Source organism: Pongo pygmaeus, chromosome 20 (assembly GCF_028885625.2).
Source record: "Pongo pygmaeus isolate AG05252 chromosome 20, NHGRI_mPonPyg2-v2.0_pri, whole genome shotgun sequence".
NCBI classification, from domain to species: Eukaryota; Metazoa; Chordata; class Mammalia; order Primates; family Hominidae; genus Pongo; species Pongo pygmaeus.
In genome coordinates, this window is record NC_072393.2 from 20,448,897 (window position 1) to 20,468,903 (window position 20,007).

Consider the following 20,007-nt stretch of genomic DNA (forward strand, 5'->3'; position numbering starts at 1 on the left):
ATTGTGTCTTAGATGGCGCTTTCTTTCTTTTTTTTTTTTTGAGACGGAGTTTCACTCTTGTTACCCAGGCTGGAGTGCAATGGTGTGATCTCGGCTCACTGCAACCTCCATCTCCTGGGGTCAAGTGATTCTCCTGCCTCAGCCTCCTGAGTAGCTGCAATTACAGGTGTGTGCCACCATGCTGAGCTAATTTTGTATTTTAGTAGAGACGAGGTTTCTCCATGTTGGTCAGGCTGGTCATGAACTCCTGACCTCAGATGATTCGCCCAACTCAACCTCCCCTACTGCTTGGATTACAGGCATAAGCCACCACACCTGGCCAGATGGTGCTTTCTTTTCTTACCTATCGCACAGCCAGACACACACTGAACATTTTCTCCTTTTTCTCATTAAAAGAATCAGCTGAATTTGTCTTCAGTGGTCAAAATAAAATATTTCTTTCTTTCTTTCTTTTTTTTTTTTGAGCTGGAGTCTCGCTCTGTTGCCCAGGATGCAGTGCAGTGGCATGATCTCAGCTGACTGCAACCTCTGCTTTCTAGGTTCAAGCAATTCTACTGCTTCAGCCTCTGGAGTAGCTGGGATTATAGGCACTGGCAACAATGCCCAGCTAATTTTTGTATTTTAAGTAGAGACAAAGTTTCACCATGTGGGCAAGTCTGGTCTTGAACTACCGATGTCAGGTGATCCACCTCCATCTTCTTCCCAAAGTGCTGGGGTTACAGCCGTGAGCTACCACACCTGGCCTAAAAGAAAATATTTCTAAATCAAACTTTACTTATGGTTATCTTTCTCCTTCAGGCTCCAGACCTTTGAGCTACCCTCAGTCTGACTCAACATATAACTCCACTTTATGTCCTTCTAAGAACATGCTGACTTCAGTGTAAAACATTCTCTAGGCCAGGCATGGTGGTGCATGCCTGTAATCCCAGTACTTTGGGACGCTGAGGTGGGCAGATCATGAGGTCAGGAGTTCCAGACCAGATTGACCAACATGGTTAAACCCCGTCTCTACTAAAAACACAAAAATTAGCTGGGGGTGGTCATGCATGCCTATAATCCCAGCTACTCAGGATGCTGATGCAGGAGAATCACTTGAACCCAGGAAGTGGAGGTTGCAGTAAGCCAAGATTGCACCACTGTACTCCAGCCTGGGGAACAGAGGGAGACTCTGTCTCAAAAAACAACAACAACAAAACAAAACAAACAAAAAAACCAAACACATTCTCTGATCTAAAATCTGACTTTTTCACCCTCCATTTGCCGTTCCCCTCCCACCTCCTTTCTAATCTTGTTTGCTCCTTCCTAGGAAAGAAATTCCTTTTCTGCCTATATTTTTGCAAGCCAGAAAGATCTTACATTTAGTTGGTACTTCCTCCTGTTGCAATACATTTTTGGAATTCATTTTTTTTTTTACATAAATCTAACGTTTTTATTTTACAAAGTCTAGAAAGTGCCTCAAAACAATGACAACTTCATCATCAGTAAGACCCTCCCAGTTTCCTTTCATCTTAACCTAAACTGCATCTGCCTGTGGGGCCCCAGCTTTCCAGGGCTTTGTAGCTTCTCTCAGAATAAAGGCTCCTTCTATGGCTGGGGTGAGCAGGCTGGGACATCTGCAGGAGACGCTTTCCAAAAAAAAACTAACTGGGTGTTAGGCCGGGTGCAGTGGGTCACGCCTTGTAATCCCAGCACTTTGGGAGGCTGAGGCGGTTGGATCACGAGGTCAGGCATTTGAGACCAGCCTGGCCAACATAGTGAAACCCCATCTCTACTAAAAATACAAAAAATAAGCTGGGCGTGGTGGTAGATGCTTATAATCCCAGCTGCTCGGGAGGCTGAGGCAGGAGAATCGCTTGAACCCAAGAGGCACAGGTTGCAGTGGGTTGAGATCGAGCCACTGCATTCCAGCCTGTGCAACAGAGTGAGACTGTCTCAAAAACAAACCAACCAACCAAACAAAACAAAACATAAAACAAAAAACAAAACAAAACAAAAAAACACAAATAAAAAAACACCTGAGGTCAAAATAAGTGAATCAATCTTTTCAAGGTACAGATCCAATTACCCACCCCACCCTGTTCACTTACATGCTCAATAACCACTTTCCCAGGAGTCACGGCACTATGCCCCAGTGAGTGTGCCAGGTGCATTTTACACCATCTTACTGGGGTCAGATTTTTGTCTTTTGGTGCTTGTTTTTTTTTTTTTTTTAACAAATTTTTCACGATTTTTCTTTCATTATTTTTCTGCCACACCCAAGAGAATCCAGGGGTCAGAAATTATTTGTTTTCCCCTCAGTACCAGCATCTGATTGGCTGACCAGCAATGTGTCTCCAAGAAATGGAAGCTAGGTTGGGTGAAGAAAATCTTCATGTCTCAAGGGTTTAGCTTTTCCAAAAAAAAAAAAAAAAGTGCACCAGGAGATGCCTTTCAGTCCCAAGGCTGCCACCTGCTCCCTTGAGAGGCTACACTCCATACTTCAGGTGGTCGTATGGGAGAAAATGACCCAAGAGCTAATAGTCACTAGACACTCTAGCAGACATAGCCATGGTGGGTATCTTGGTTTATCCCCAGAAATTACTAAAACCCAGGACCAGAAAAAAAACTGAAGGTTGGCTGAGGACACATCACCCTATAAAGTTTCAGAAGAGTAATCTTGACCCAAAAACATTTCGGTAAGTTCTCTGGCAATATAAAGGAAAAAGAAGCACAGATATTTTTTACAATACAGTGTCAGGGGATTATTGTTTGCTTTCTTCTCATAAGAAATATTTACAAACAGAAAACAAATCTTTTCATTAGTGTTATGCAATGCTTTAAAAAAATTATCAATTGAGGTACATGGGGAACACTTTAGGCCCTGCTTGGGACACATGTGAAAAATGCCAGGGATAATCAGACCCCTATGGGGTGTGAAAATAATTAAGTGGCAGGCAATTAGACTGAGGAGGCTCTAGTCCCCCGATTTCTATTTCTAAAAAAAAAAAAAAAAAAAAAATCTAAACTCTAAGTGTATTTTTTGGTAAATTACTACATTAGAGGAAACAAAATTCAGGCTTAAACAACTATAAACTGCCAGTTAAGCTCTGAATACATAACCAGGAAATTTCCACCTTGATTGTACAAATTAAGAAACTACATAACTATACCTAACCCATTATTGAATTTGGTTTTCTTCATCATGCACCTTATAAATGTCTTTTCTTCAAGCCCCTCCCATGGACCACAAACTACAAAGGATAGCTGGGTGCTCCACAATTCTTGAATCATTCTTTGATTAAATTATTTGATATTTTGGCGGTGACTCAAATAATTTTTTTTTTTAAGACCGAGTCTTGCTCTGTCGCCCAGGCTGGAGGGCAGTGGCGTGATCTCAACTCACTGCAACCTCCGCCTCCCAGATTCAAGGCATTCTCTCACCTCTGCCTCCCGAATAACCGGAGCTACAGACATTCACCATCACAGCCAGCTAATTTTTGTACTTTTAGTAGAGATGTATTTTGGCCAGGCTGGTCTTGAACTCCTGACCTAAAGTGATCCGCCAGCCTCGGCCTCCCAAAGTGTTGGGATTACAGGCGTGAGCCACCGCGCCCGGCCCCATGAATTCTTAATAGATGAAAAGGAAACTGTGAACCCTACGGACCAAAGCTCTTCCCAGTCATGAACCCGCACCCCGAGTCAGGGTTCTCCCCTCACGACCCTCCCCGTGGTCCCTGCACAATCTGGGAGAGACGTGGCACTGCCGGTGCAGAGCTGCCGGGGGAGGACTCCAGGCCAGGGCACAGTCACCGCGCAGGCAAGAGACAGGATGCCCGGGGCCGCGGCTGTCAGCGCAGCCGCCATCTTATGGCTGAAGGGGACTGAGGGCGAGCTGGGCAAGGAGAACTTCGGGCACAGATTGTGGAGCTGACAGCAGGGAGACCTGAGTCCCGCCACAGCCACTTTTCACTGGTTTCAACCAGCACCTCCCCCTCTCTCGAGATGTTGGACCGGACACATTCACCATTTCTAGGCTTCCAGGGGATGCCGGAGTCTTAGCTGTGGATCTTTCAATACTGCAGGTCACAGGGCCACAGAAGCTGGGCCTCTAGGAGCAGAGGACACTGAGCAGTGAAGACGAGACCTTGAGCTCCGGCTGCAGGTAGAGACAAAGGCCCCGCCAAACCCGAAGCCGTTCTGTTCGCTCCAGCTGCGTGCCTGATTGGACGGTTTCCAGCCCAATGTCCCCGATTGGATAATGCTTAAGGCCCCGCCCCCTCAGGCCCTGAGTGACAGAAGATGAGATCAGATGCTGGGCTGAGTGAGGAAAAGAACAGCTTAAGCTGCAGACTTTTCAGGCAGGGCTTCGTCCCTGAGCTGAGCCAGGCCCAAAATTCTATCTCTTTTTCACTCTCTCTCTTTTTGAATATATTCAAAAGGTGAACAGAAGTATTTTGCTGTCATATTAATAATACCTACAATTTTTGTTCAAGAGAAAATCAACTTTTACTTTGATAATAGTGTATTATCTAAACTAAAGCTAATTTTAATATAACTTTATAAATAAATCAAATTTGTCATTTTTGACCTCTCGAGATTTACATATATATTCTGTAATCTCTTGTATGTTTTTAACTTTTTATATTTTATTTGTATTTACATTCTTTTTAGTTTTTCAATTTGAAACAAACTTTAAGTAATTTCAAACTGCTATAGGAGATAGAAATGATTTAGGGCCAGGCACGGTGGCTCACCCCTGTAATTCCAGCACTTTGGGAGGCCAAGGTGGGAGGATCACTTGAGGTCAGGAGTTGAAGACCAGCCTGGCTAACGTGGTGAGATCCCATCTCTACTAAAAATACAAAAAATTAGCTGGGCATGCTGGTGCACACCTGTAGTCCCAGCTACTCCAGAGGCCGAGGCAGGAGAATCGCTTGAACCCAGGAGGCAGAGGTTGTGTAACGGCTCAAGGGGTTCACCTTGCCCTTTGCCTAGACAGAGCCAATTCATCAAGACAGGGGATTTTGTGGAGGAAAAGTTAAATATTAAATTTGAACTCAATTGAATGTGGACAACAACAATGGTCACCAAGTCCCAGAACAGGTTATGTGAGCCCCTTGAGACGATTATCCAGCTGTTATGGAGAAATCTCTATTTCAGTATATTCGTATACATTAGTTATTAAAAAACAATAGACAATTGCAAAAAAACCAAGTTGACCTTATTGTGTTCCTTGGGCCCAGTTGCCAGGGGCCTTTATGACTGGGCCTTATGGTAAACAACTCGTTACAACAAGAGCTAGTGTCCCAGACACCTGTGCATGAATGGGTGGCTGAATCTGGAGCCAAAGCTGTTGCTACGTGGTCTGGTGGTGAATTCTGCATAGTTTGGTGAGTGTGATGTCTGACTCTGGAGCCCAGGCTGTTGCTTCTCAGTCTGGTGGTGAATCCTCCATAGTCTGGTGTGGAGGAAAAGTTAAATATTAAATTTGAACTCAATTGAACGTGGACACAAATAATGGTCACCAAGTCCTGAAACAGGTTGTGTGAGCCCCTTGAGGTGTTTTTTCCAGAGCTGTTTTGGAAAAATCTCTATTTCAGTCTATTCCTATACATTAGTTGTTTAAAAACAATAAACAATCACAAAAACAAGTTGATTTTTTTGTTGTTCCTTGAGCCCTGTCGTGAAGTGCTCTGGTGACTGGGCCTCATGCCAAACGACTCGTTACAAAAGAGCTAGGGTACCAGACTGTGCTGAAGCTTCATGAGACCTTTCCTTCTCTGTGCACAGAGGAGTGGCTGACTCTGGAGCCCAAGCTGTTGCTTCCCAGTCTGGTGGTGAATCCTCCATAGTCTGGTGAGTGTAAATATATATATCTCTTTTTTCTTCTCTTCCCATTACAATTTGCTTGTTATATCAGTCTGCTTATTATATTGATTTGCTTATTATATAATTTGCTTATTATATCATTTGTTTATTATATCTGCATTGCCATTTATGTGGGATAAAGCTTCCCTTACTTGTATTGTGTGTGTCTTTTCTTCTCCCCTCACGCATTTCCCATACAGCCCATTTTTGGTGTCACAAACAGGATTCAAAAACAAAAGTGTGTCACTTTTTTGGCCACAAGGACAGGGCTGAAAGCTCAGGGGCTTTCCATGTCCCGGGATGGGAACTCGCCCAGTTCTCCCTATTGGCAGTTGATGGTCCAAGGGAACTGGCCTTTGTGGGAACTAAGAATCTAAATTAGTGCAATTTAAACCTTTGACTGTGTGTGAAGTGCTGCAGGGGATTCCAGTCAGCAAAGGAGATGCTGAGGGGATCTCCCAGAGTGGATGGTGTTTGCTTACTGCTTATAAGTTAATGTATCAAGAGAGGGGCTGGTTGCTACAAAAGAAATGTAAGCTGGAAAAGGAAAATGCTACTCTGACTTCCAGACTGACCTGGGCCCAATGCCAGGCCTACGTCTTGACTGATTAGGCTCAAAGCTATCAGCCTATTGCTGAAAAAAAATAGCTGTCTGAATGGCCTGGTCAGGGTAAAACTGAAGAACTAGTCAGCTGGGTCTTGGAGCAGGTAAAAGCCCAGCTCCTATCTCAAGGATGGGAAATTAAACTTAGTAAAATTCAAGGACTTGCACAAACTGTAAAATTCCTTGGCATTCTATGGAATGCAGGGAAATAGTGCATTTTACCAAAGGCTAAGGCTAAAATACTAGAATTTGCAACCTCTACCACTAAAAAGGAGGCCCAGAAATTTATTGGCTTGTTTGGATTCTGGAGACATCATATTACCCACTTGGGTAACATTTTACAACCTCTGCATGCAGCCATTAGAAAACGCTATGACTTTCATTGAGGAGAGACAGACAGCATGGCTTCTGAACAACTAAACAAGTGGTGCAACTGGCCCTGGATCTATGGCCCATAACGGATGGGCCAGTAGAACTGCAAGTAACTGTCCAAGATCAACATGCTAATTGGAGCTTTAGGCAGAAGCAAGATGGGAAGAGGGTATCTCTTGGGTTTTGGATCCAGAAACTGCCAGAGGCTGGCAAAGCTTATACTCCTTTCCAGAAGCAATTGTTAGCTTGCTATTGGCTTTGCTGGAAATGGAACACCTCTGCTTCAACCATAATGTCTTTATGAGGCCTGAAATTCCTATTATGACTTGGGTCATGAGTTCCCCCAAAACTCACCTGATAGGGCATGCCCAAGAAAGTAGCATCATAGAATGGAAATGGTACATACAAGACCAGGCTAAGCCAAAACCAAAGGGAGTATCATTTGTTTTTTGAGACAGAGTCTCACTCTGTCACCCAGGCTGGAGTGCAGTGGCTTGATCTTGACTCACTGCAACCTCCGCCTCCCAGGTTCAAGCGATTCTCCTGCCTCATCCTCCAGAGTAGCTGGGATTACAGGTGCACACAACCACGCCTGGCTAATTTTTGTATTTTTAGTAGAGACAGGGTTTCACCATGTTGGTCAGGCTGGTCTTGAACTCCTGTCCTCGTGATCCACCCACCTCAGCCCCCAAAGTGCTGGAATTACAGCATAAGCCACCATGCCCGGCAGGTGTATTATTTTTACATGAGGATGTACAAAACTTGCCAGCTCAGGAAACCACTGAGCAAGTCCTGCAGATAGGAAAGAAAACCTCCACCACCTAATGGGGCAAATCCTTTAAAGAAATAAGCCCAGAGGATCAGAAACATGCTTGGTTTACTGATGGATCCACAAAATACATTGGTGAGACCCAATGCTGGAAGGCCGTGGCTTATAATCCTGTTAGAAACATAAGCATTTCTGATGAAGGAAGCGGTGGGAGCAGCCAGTTAGCTAAACTAGTAGCCACCCTCTGAGCTATTCAGGAGGAGGCCAGAGGGATTTGTCACTTGTATACCAATTCTTGGTCAGTAGCAAATGGTCTTACTAGCTGGATGCCCCAGTGGTAATGAAACAAATGGTTAATTGGGAATAAAGAAGTTTGGAGAAAACAATACTGGGAAGATAGCTGAATCCTGGCACACACTATTATTATTGTTGTTTTCCATGTTGATGCAAATGTGTCTCTGCTTTCTCTTGACAGATTATTTAATCAGCAGGAAGATCAACAGGCCAAAATTTCCACCATAACTGTAAACTTGAATGTGGATGAATGGATTACAACGTGTTCAAGCCTTGCAATGAGAGGCATTATAATATATGGTGGGTATAATTGATAGCAATTACAGGCAAGATATAAAGGTCATTTTATACAATACCACTCCAGATTATTTTGCTATAAAACCACAGATGCAGGTTGTTCAATTGTTAGTGGCACCTTTTCAACAATTAACCCCTGAGGAAATCTCTGCCCCAACAGAGGCTACGTACAGAACTGGGAGATGAGATCCACTGGTACAGGTAGCTTAAATCCTGGAGCCAAAATATGGGTACAGCATTCATCGGATCCCGCTCCTAAGGCTGGTGACCTTGTAACTATGGGGGCAGAAAATGAAGGCATAGTACAATTTCCTAAAGATGAAAAACAATATCGCGTTCTCCTCTGTTTTTGTCATTACAGGGAGTAACCTATCTACTAATTATCAGCACCTGTGTCTTTGTGTCTGAGGCCAAGAAAAAATTCATCAACTGGGTAGCCACTGCTGCAACAGAAGCCAACCATAGTCAATGTTGGCTATATGTCGAGTTGCTGGAGGCCACCTGGAATGGGCTATCTTGGAGAATCATCCCTGACAACATTTTGGAATGGCTATGTCATTACCGATGGGGCCATAACAACAACACTTGCAATCCAACCTGGACTTTCTTTGACCACACTAAGCAATCTATGTTTGCCAAGTCAAAAAAAGATGAACTCCACCCTCACCTTGCATCGGAAGCCTTGGTATCCTGCCCAATATGCCTGGAATGGAATATATTGAGAACCTGCTGTGCTGGTGGCCAGATTTGATATAGTGTCCCCTTTGTCTGGAGGTCTTAGATGGAATTTCTCCAGACAATTGTCAACACATACTCCAAATTGACAACATTGCACCCAATGGAACACAATCTCTTTCTTACTATAGTAGCACATTATTACACTATGATTACAGTGGCATTGCTGTCCCCTGGGGGGTTTGTTGGTGTGCAGATCCTGTGGGTGGTGATACCTGTCCCCGCATTGAATCAGGGGATGCACTTGGGGGTGGCCATTAATTCCATTCACCATTGGGGATAATATTCCCCTACCCAGTAATCTAGATGCTTACAAACATCACTAGTTATGAATGTGCTGGCCTTCCTGGTGGTGGTATTTTATAACAGTATTTTCCCTTGCTGCTGGTACAATCCTGCTTCAGCAACAAATTAAAACATTAACCTTATATATAGAAAAATCTCTTAATAATAGTAGCACTGAGCTTATGTTGTTATCAGATGAATTTGCTCAGCTGCGTACTGTTGTGTTGCAAAATCAAATGACATTAGATATGCTTACCGCAGCCCAAGGAGGGGTTTGTGCCTTACTGCATACTGAATGTTGTGTGTATATCCCTGGTAATTCTCACAATATTACATTCCTTGCAAAGCCATGCTGAGTGTGGTTTTTATTAATTGTGCTTTTAATTCTCCTGTGCTTACCCTGTATCTGTAATCTATTTCAACTTTGCCTTCCCCATATATCTGTAAGAGTATTTTCCTACAATTGAGTATCCAGTTGAGGTCAAATGTGGAGGAAAAGTTACTTATTAAACTTGAAATCAATTGAATATGGACACAAACAATGGCCACCAAGTCCCAGCACAGGTTGTGTGAGCCCCTTGAGACAATCATTCAGCACTGTTTCAGAAAAACCTCTATTTCAATCTATTCCTATACATTAGTTATTAAAAAAAATAGACAACCACACAAAAACAACTTGACCTTTTTGTGTTGCTTGAACCCAGTCACAAAGGGCCCTCATGACTGGGCGTCATGCCAAACAACTTGTTACAAAAAGAGCTAGGATCCCAGACTGAGCCAAAGCTTCAAGAAATCTCTCCTCATGTGTGCACGGAGGGGTGGCCGACTCTGGAGCCCAGGCTGTTGCTTCCTGGTGTGGTGGTGAATCCTCCATAGTCTGATGAGTGTAATGTCTGACTCTGGAGCCCAGGCTGTTGCTACCCTGTATAGTGATGAATCCTCCATAGTCTGGTGAGTGTAAACATATTTATCTCTTTTCCCTTCTCCCCTTCCCATTGCAATTTGCTTATTATATCTGCATTGCCATTTACATGGAATAAAACTTTTTTACCCTTAAAGGTATTGTGTAGGTATCTTTTCTTCTCCCCTCGTGCATTTCCCGCACAGAACACCATATTTCTCAGAGGCTTTGTTTGGTCCTATTTATTCTTTTTTCTTTAATCTTGTCTGCATGCTTTATTTCACCAGGGTGGTTTTAAACTCTGATATCCTTTCTTCTGCTTCATCAATTTGGCTATTGATACTTTTGTATGCTACATGAAGTTCTTGTCCTCTGATTTTCAGCTCCATCAGGTCATTTGTGTTCCTCTCTAAACAGGTTATTCTAGTTAGAAGTTCCTCTAACCTTTTATCAAGGTTCTTAGCTTCTTTGCATTGGGTTAGAACATGTTCCTTTAGCTCAGTAGTTTGTTATTACCCATCTTCTGAAGCCTGCTTCTGTCAATTCACACATCTCATCCTCTGTCCAGTTCTGCACTCTTGCTGAAGAGACATTTTGATCATTTGTAGGAGAAGATGCACTCTGGCCTTTCAGCGTTTTTTTTGTTGATTCTTTCTCATCTTCGTGAGTTTGTCTAGTTTCAATATTTGAGGCTGCTGACCCTTGAATTTTTTTTTTTTTTTGAGATGGAGTTTCACTATGGTTGCCCTGGCTGGAGTGCGATGGTGTGATATTGGCTCACTGCAATCTCCACCTCCTGGGTTCAAGTGGTTGTCCTGCCTCAGCCTCCCAAGTAGCTGAGATTATAGGCATGTCCCACCATGTCTGGATAATTTTGTATTTTTAGTAGAGACAGGGTTTCCCCATGATGATCAGGCTGGTCTTGAACTCCTGACCTCAGGTGATCTGCCTGTCTTGGCCTCCCAAAGTGCTGGGATTACAGGTGTGAGCCACCAAACCCGGCCTAATTTTTGTATTTTTTAGTAGAGATGGGGTTTTGCCATGTTGGCCAGACTGGTCTCCTGACATCATGATCCACCCACCTTGACCTCCCAATGTTTTGGGATTACAAGTGTAAGCCACCAGGTCCGGCCTTGGATGGGGTTTTTGTGGGTAATTTTTTTTTGTTTTTGATGCTTTTGCTGTTGCTTACTGTTTGTTTTTCTTTCATTGGTCAGATCTCCATTCTGTAGGGCTGCTGCAGTTTACTATGGATTCACTTCAGGCCCTATTTATCTGGTTCACTCCCATGCCTGGAGATATCACTCAAGGAGGTGGGAGAACAGCTAAGAAGAGTGCCTGCTCCTTCCTCTGGGATCCCTGACCTCAAGAGGCAGGAATCTGATGCCAGTAGGATCGCTCCTGTTTCTCTGAAACAGCTCTGGATGAATGCCTCAAGGGGCTCACACACCCTGTTCTGGGACTTGGTGACCATAGTTTGTGTTTACATTCAATTAGTTCAAATTTAATTTTTAACTTTGCCTCCACGCCAGACTATGAAGGATTCAGCAACAGACCAGGAAGTAACAGGCCTGGCTCCAGAGTCGGAAATTGCACTCATCAGACTATGGAGGATTCACCACCCGACTGGAAAGCAAAAGCTTGGGCTCCAGAGTCGGCCACCCATCCAAGCACAGATGAGGAGAGGTCTTATGAAGCTTCAGTGCTGTCTGGGACCCTAGCTTTTTTTGTAACGAGTTGTTTGGCATGAGGCCCAGTCATGGGGGCCCTTTGTGACAGCTCAAGGAACACAAAAAGGTCAACTTGTTTTTTTGTGATTGTCTATTGTTTTTCAATAACTAACATATAGGAATAGATTGAAATAGACATTTCTCCATATCAGCTCAGGATGAATGCCTCAAGGGGCTCACATAACCTGTTCCAAAACTTGGTTTGTGTCCATGTTCAACTGAGTTCAAATTTAATATGTAACTTTTCCTCCACAAGTTACCCTGGCTTGATGAATCGGCCCTGTCTAGGCAAAGGGCAAGGTGAACACCCTCCACCTGCTGGGTTCAGGAGATTCTCTTGCCTCGGCATCTGGAGTAACTGGGACTACAGGTGTGCACCAGCACACTCTGCTAATTTTTTGTATTTTTCGTAGAGATGGGGTTTCACCATATTAGCCAGGCTGGTCTTGAACTCCTGACCTCAAGTGATCCTCCCAACTTGGCCTCCCAACTTGCTGGGATTACAGATATGAGCCACCGTGCCTGGCCCTAAATTATTTCTTTCTATCTCCTATAACAGTTTGAAATTACTTAAAGGTTGTTTGAAAAAGTAAAAAGAATGTAGATAAAAATAAAATATAAAAAGTTTAAAAAATTACAAGAGATTACAAAATATATATGTAAATCTTGAGTGGTCAGAAATGACAAATTTGAGTTTATTTATAAGTTTTTATTAAAATTAGCTTTAGCATTGATAATACACTATTATCAAAGTAAAAGTTGATTTTCTTTTGAACAAAAATTTTATGTATTGTAAATACAATAAAATTTCTTTTAAAATTTTATTGTATAAATGCAAAAATCCCTGTTAACTTCCTTGTTCTTTGTTCTCACATTCAACTTTTCTTATTCTCCATGCTTCCTTGCCCCTAGTTACTGTAACAATCTTTCTTCCCATCAGTTCTAATCAATAACTCACATCTGTTTTCTTGGTTACTCACTCTGCACCCATTCCACCTTTAAAACCGCAGGTCCCACTAATGTGACTCATACATCTCCCTTCCCTTCATTATTTGGAAAAATATTCACAAATAGCCAATCAGGTCAGTTTAGATTGTGTGGTCTGACCCCCAGCCCATGGGGGAGTTGCACAGATGTAGAGACTTTGTGTTAAAAATAAAAAACTTGGCTGGGCGCTGTGGATCATGCCTGTAATCCCGCCACTTTGGGAGGCCAAGGTGAGCCGATCATGAGGTGAGGAGTTTGAAACCAGCCTGACCAACATGGTGAAACCCCATCTCTACTAAAAATACAAAAGTTAGTTGGTTATGGTGGCATGAACCTGTAATCCCAGCTACTCAGGAGGCTAAGGCAGGAGAATTGCTTGAACCCGGGAGGTGGAGGTTGCAGTGAGCTGAGATTGTGCCACTGCACTCCAGCCTGGGTGACAGAGTGACACTTCATCTCAAAAAGAAAAACGAAATAAAAACCTTTTCTCTCCTTTGTTCTGGGTGCTCTTGCAATCGTGATTGACACAAACAACACCCTCTGCAGAAGTAAACTGCCTTACTGAATAATCTTTTGCCTGAGTGCTGGTTTCACTTTGTGACAAAATATTTTACTTCCAACAGTTCTAGGGGCTCTTCTGGGATTCTGATTCTCCTCCAGGGAAGGGTCTTTGGTCACCTCCCAGGGGGAGACATGTCACACTACCTTGTTGCAGTGGCCCCAGGGGCTAGAGATTGAGACCCATTCATTGTGACATATAAATCTGGACTCTCAGCAACACAGAAAGAAAAAGGCTTGCAATAGTGTGGCAAAGAGGTAACTCTGTGCACAGGTCAAGGTAAAAAACGTCACATGGATGACAAAGTATCTCCTTGGTGGTTGGGATTCTGGAGGTTGAGAGTCTGTAAATGATCACAAGCACTACTGCTTGTGGTGCTGCTTGTGGGAATGATACTAAGCACTACTGCTGTGCAGAGTGAGTGGGTCCTATCTGTAGTTCCATGGTCACCTTACACGGCTTGTGGCAGATCCTGCCATGGGACTCATACTGGCACACCAATGCTAAGAGAGACCTAAATTCCCATGAGAAAAGCAGCCAGAGTGGACAAAGTGAAAGAAAGGTGCAAGGAGCCTCCAGCAGGTGGGACTAAATTATAGGCAAGAAATCTCTAGTATAAGGGATTAAGCCTTAGCAAGCGTCCAGGGAAAGAATTGGCAAGAAATCTCTATTATGAGGGATTGAGCCTTAATAAGCCTCCAGGGAAAGAATAGGCAAGACATCTTTAGTACAAGAGATTGAGCCTAACCAGGACCTAATATGGGAAATACTCCAAACAAAACAGGGGGTAGAAAAGATAACTATAATAACAATGATATTCCCCCTGATATCCCCCTAGGTCTCATGTTAAAATATTGGAAAAATAGGCTGGGAATGGTGTCTCATGCCTGCAACCCCAGCACTTTGGGAGGCCAAGGCAGGAGAATCACGAGGTCAGGAGTTTGAGACCAACCTGGCCAACATAGTGAAACCCTCGTCTCTACTAAAAATACAAAAAAATAGCTGGGCATGGTGGCGTGCACCTCTAATCCCAGCTACTTGGGAGGCTGAGGCAGGAGAATTGCTTGAACCCAGGAGGCAAATGTTGCAGTGAGCCAAATTCATGCCACTGCACTCCAGCCCAGGTGACAGTGCGAGACTCTGTATATATATATATATATATATATATACACACACACACACACATATATATATATACACACATATATATATGAAAAATAATGAAAGGACTAAACATAAGACAAAACAACAAATGATAAAATATTGTTGGCTGGGTGTGGTGGCTCACGCCTGTAATCCCAGCAGTTTGGGTGGCTGGATAGCCTGAGCTCAGGAGTTTGCGACCAGCCTGGGCAACATGGTGAAACCCGGTCTCTATTAAAATACAATAAAAATTAGCCGGGCATGGCGGCATGCACCTGTAGTCCCAGGTACTTGGGAGGCTGAGGCAGGAGAATTGCTTGAACTCAGGAGGTGGAGGTTGCAGTGAGCTGAGATAGCACCACTGCACTCCAGCCTGGGTGACAGAGCGAGATTTCATCTCAAAAAAAAAAAAAATTGCATTTTATTTGGATTCAGGAACCCATCCTCAAACCCTCAATCTTCTGGCCAAAGTTTGAGTCAAATGAGGATGGGATGTGTCAACTTCTAATTCAATAGGCATGATCTCGGCTCGCCACAACCCCTACCTCCCAGGTTCAAGCGATTCCCCTGCCTCAGCCTCCCTAGTAGCTGGGATTACAGGCATGCATCACCACGCCCAGCTAATTTTGTGTTTTTAATTGAGACAGGGTTTCTCCATGTTGGTCAGGTTGGTCTTGAACTCTTGACCTCAGGCAATCTGCCTGCTTTGGCCTCCGGAAGTGCTGGGATTATAGGTGTGAGCCACTGCACCTGGCCAAAAGTCCAGTTTCTCAAGAAAAACTGGACTATGCTCTTTGTTAGAGACAGGGACTTGTCCTCCTTTTTCCCTTAAAGACAACTAGGGAAAAACCTAAACTAGCACCCCAAAATAAAATGTCAGAAAAGCCAGTTCCCATGTCTAAAGACTCCAGCACGTAGGATCCCCTAGACTATCTTCCCTGCTCAGTGTCCCCCGACACTTCCCCTCAGGCAGCCATTGTCATCCTGGATCCCACTCAAGATTCTTCCCTTGCTCACTTTATTCCTCCTCTTTATAATCCTACATCACCCCATGAGCCTATTCCCTCTCAGCCCAAGTACTCCTCACTAAAGGGACTCCAATATGAGTTAAAACAATGTAAAAGGAATATCCAGAATTTCCCATTCACCTCCACACCTGAAGAATCAGCCCCAACTGTCTTCCCCTTAAAAGAGGTGCCCGAAGGCGGGGGAGCTTTTGGCTTCATAAATGCTCCCTTGTCCATTTCAAAAGTATGAAGTTTAAAAAGAGAAACTTAAGCCATTGTTAGATGATGCTTTTGGGGTGACAGATCAAGTTAATCAATTCTTAGGACCTCAGTTGTACACTTGGGTCAAGCTAATGTCCATCGTAGACATTCTCTTTTCAAGGGAGGAAAGAAGCATAATCCGTAGGGCTGCTATGGCAATTTGAGAACGTGGACACCCTCCCGGTGAAAACGTTCCTATTGCAGACCAGAAATTCCCCACCCAAGATCCCTGGTGGGACAATAATAACACAGCTCACTGAGAAAAAATGCAATATCTAAGGGAAATGATAATAAAAGGAATTAGGTAATCAGTACCCCGAATTCAAAATCTCTCTAAAGCATTCAATATACAACAACAACAACAAAAAGATGAAGTGCCTATAAAATTCCTAGACAGACTAAAACAGCAAATAAGACAATATGCAGGCCTAGATTTAGAAGACCCCCTTGGACAGGGAATGTTAAAGCTCCATTTCATTACTAAAAGTTGGCCAGATATTTCAAAAAAGTTACAAAAATTGGTTAACTGGTCCTTAAATGAACTTCTCAGGGAAACTCAGAAAGTTTATGTGAGGAGAGATGAAGAAAAACAAAAACAAAAAGCAAGACTCATGCTATACACTTTCCAACAAGTGGCTGCAAACCCACATGTTTCTAAACAAAACTCTCAGGGGGCCAAAAACTATAAAGGGTCTAGACCCCGATTTAAAGAACACAAGCCTCCATCTAGAAGACCCAACCCCTCATTTACCAGACCCTCTAAATAATGAGGTGGGACAAGGTCAAAGAATCCCAGAACTGAGAGTGAAGACAGACAAGATATGTACTACAAATGCAGAAGGGCAGGCCACTTCAAGAAAAAATGTTCTGAATTTAAAAAGGAGAAGAAAGCCCTTCTGCTCATGACTTTTGAGGAGAAATAGGGGGGTCAGGGGATCTGTCTCTTTTATCTTGAGTCTCACCAGGAGCCCTTAATAAATTTAGAGGTGGGACATAAGCATGACCTTTTTAGTCAATTCAGGAGCGACTCGCTCCTCTGTTTCCCTCCATCTAATGTTACCTACTCTTCAGAAGAACTTTTAGTCTCTGGGATAAAAGGAGAAGGATTTAAAACAAAAATCTTAAAAAGTATGGAAGTTATATACCAAGATCGATGGACTCATATCCAATTCTTGTTGATCCCTGAGGCAGGAACTAATCTATTAGGAAGAAACTTAATGCTAAAATTGAACATAGGCTTATAAGTTGGACCTAAAGGATTTCTTATCTCATTAAACCTACTCACTACCACAGATGAAAAATACATTAATTCTAATGTCTGGTCCAGAGAAGAAACCAAGGGAAACTCCAAGTCCCTCCAATCCATATCAAACTAAAACCCCCCGGGGAAGTAGTAAAGAGAAAACAGTACCTCATTCCCTTAGTGGGCAGGATAGGGTTAAAACTCATAATTGAAAGTCTCATTAAGGACGGGCTCCTTAAACCCTGTGTGTCTCCTTATAACACCCCAATACTGCCTGTCAAGAAATCAGATGAATCATACCGGCTGGTACGAGACCTCAGAGCTATCAACTAAATAGTCCAGACTACCCAGCCCATTGTTCCCAATCCTTACACCATTCTCAATGAGATTCCATATTATCATCAATGGTTTACTGTGATAGAGTTAAAGGATGCTTTTTGGGCATGTCCTCTGGCTGAACACAGCCAAGATATATTTGCTTTTGAGTGAAAAGATCCCCATTCAGGGCAGAAACAACAATATTGATGAACAGTCTTACCCCAAGGGTTCAAGACTCCCTTAACCAGTTTGGTCAAATTTTAAAACAAGTATTAAAAAAAGTTGTTGTCCCAAAGCAAATATTTCTGCTTCAATATGTAGATAATTTTTTTTTTAATGGAGTCTCAGTCTGTCACCAAGGCTGGAGTGCAATGGCTCCATCTTGGCTCACTGCAACCTCTGCCTCCTGGGTTCAAGTGATTCTCCTGCCTCAGCCTCCCAACCAGCTAGGACTACAGGCACGTGCCACCACACCCAGCTAATTTGTGTATATTTAGTAGAGATGGGGTTTCACCATGTTGGTCAGGCTGGTCTCAAACTCCTGACCTCGTGATCTGCCTGCCTTAGTCTCCCAAAGTTCAGGGATTACAGGCATGAGTCACCATGCCCCATTGTAGATAATATTCTGATATCTGGGAAGGACATAGAAAATGTAGCTTCTGTACACATACTCTTAACCATCTGGAGTCTGAGGGGTTAGGGGTCTCAAAGGGAAAGCTTCAGTATGTGGAGTCTGATGTAAATATTTAGGCCACTTGATAAATACAGACAAACAAAAGATAGGGCCTGAATGGGTTGAAAAAAATTGTGTTTCTACCTTTGCCTCAAACGAAACAAAAGCTCAGAACATTTTTAGGGGTAATTGAACATTGCCGCTTATGGATTGACTCATGTACCCTAAACAGTAAACTGGTATCAAAAATTTGCCCAGGGGAAGCCTGACCATCTCCTGTGAACTTCTGAGGAAGTAGATCAGGTTGAAGAGCTAAAAGAAAGGCTCATAACCGTCCATGTCTTAGCCTTCCCTTCCCTAGAAAAGCCATTCCACCATTTTGTTAGTGTGTACAATAAGGTAGCTTTGGGGGTGCTTACCCAAGAACACAGAGGCTGCCGGCAGCCCGTGTCTTCCTATCAAAAGTTGTAGATCCAATCACCTATAGAGGGTCTCAGTGCATCTAACCCATTGTGACCACTGCAGTATTGGTTGAGAAAAGTAAAAAGTTAACCTTTAGAGGAAATTGATAGTAAAGACTCCCCACCAAGTTAGAGCTATCTTAAACCAAAAAACAGGGAAGTGGCTTACTAACTCAAGGAATCTTAAAGTGAGGAGAGAGGCCATTTCTCATACTGTCTCCTGTCTCTGAAGAGAAGGAGGAAGTAAAATCTGCCTGAGGTTAAAGATTAACCTCCCACTCTAACTACATGTGCTATCTATAGATCTTAATCTATTACAACCCTTTCATGTGGACCCCTTAGAGTTGTAAGCCCTTAAAAGGGCCAAGAATTCTTTCTTCAGAGATCTTGGTTCTTGAGACCAAGTCTGCTGATGCTCCTGGCCGAATAAAGCCTCTTCCTTCTTTAAACCCGGTGTCTGAGGGGTTTTGTCTATGGCTCCTCCTGCTACATTTCTTGGTTCCCTGACCAGGAAGCAAGGTGATTAATGGACTGTTGAGGCAGCCCCTTAGGTGGCTTAGGCCTGCCCTGAGAAGCATCCCTATGGGAGACTCCAGCCAGCTTGAGCAACTTGGATCCTGAAATCCCTCCTGGGTAGGCATTTGCCCCAGTGGAACACCTCATCAGAGCGGTGCATGGCAGGCCCCTGTGGAGGATCAACGCAGTGGCTGAACACCAGGAAGGAACCAGCTCTTGGAGTCCAGACATCTGGAATAAGGTAGGACCAGTCCTGTGAACTTTCCCACTCCATTTGAGTGGAAGTGTCCTGATCACCCATGGTGTGCCCTTATCAGCACTTTGGTGTCAGTATTGATTTTGATTTGGCTTGACTTGTTTGCAAAAAGGAAAATGAAAGTGAGTGAGTGCTTGAGTTTGAGACAGGAGAGGTGAGTGAGTGACCCCTTTACCCTTTCCTTCTTGTGATGTGAGTGTTGTTTTGTCTTGGGAGGAAGATGGGTGGAATGTAAAGTAAGCCCACTCCACTAGGAACTACATTGGAAAATTTCAAGAAAGGATTTAATGGAGGCTATGGAGTTACTATGACACCAGGAAAACTTAGAACTTTGTGTGAGATAGACTGGCTGGCATTAGAAGTGGGTTGGCCATCAGAAGGAAGCCTAGACAGGTCCCTTGTTTCAAAGGTATGGCACAAGGTAACTGGTAAGCCAGGACATCCAGACCAGTTTCTGTACATAGACACTTGGTTACAGCTGGTTTTAGACCCCCCACAGTGGTTAAGAGGACAGGCAGCAGTAGTACTAGTAACAAAGGGACAGACAGCCAAGGAAAAATCCCGCTCCACCTGCCGAGGGGAGTCAGCTCCTAAAGTCCTGTCTGACCCAACATCAGAGAATTCATGGCAAGAAATGGTGCCAGTGGCCCCCCCTTTCACCAAGAAGGAAGGCCTCCCACTCCTGAGCCCACTGCGCCCGAGCTTCCACAAGGCCTACATACCCCTAGGCCACCCAGAGTAGAAAAGAA

At 43.6% G+C, this 20,007-nt stretch overlaps 1 protein-coding gene and 1 long non-coding RNA gene across 2 annotated transcripts in view; both read left to right on the plus strand.

The window, feature by feature from the left end:
- Positions 1 to 20,007, plus strand: part of LOC129020571 (zinc finger protein 93-like) — a 119,830-nt gene that overhangs the window by 44,940 nt on the left and 54,883 nt on the right.
- Positions 3,651 to 8,174, plus strand: LOC134738878 (uncharacterized). Its single transcript, XR_010125083.1, has 3 exons — positions 3,651 to 4,141; positions 5,770 to 5,835; positions 8,068 to 8,174. It is a non-coding gene; the product is annotated as an uncharacterized LOC134738878 (long non-coding RNA).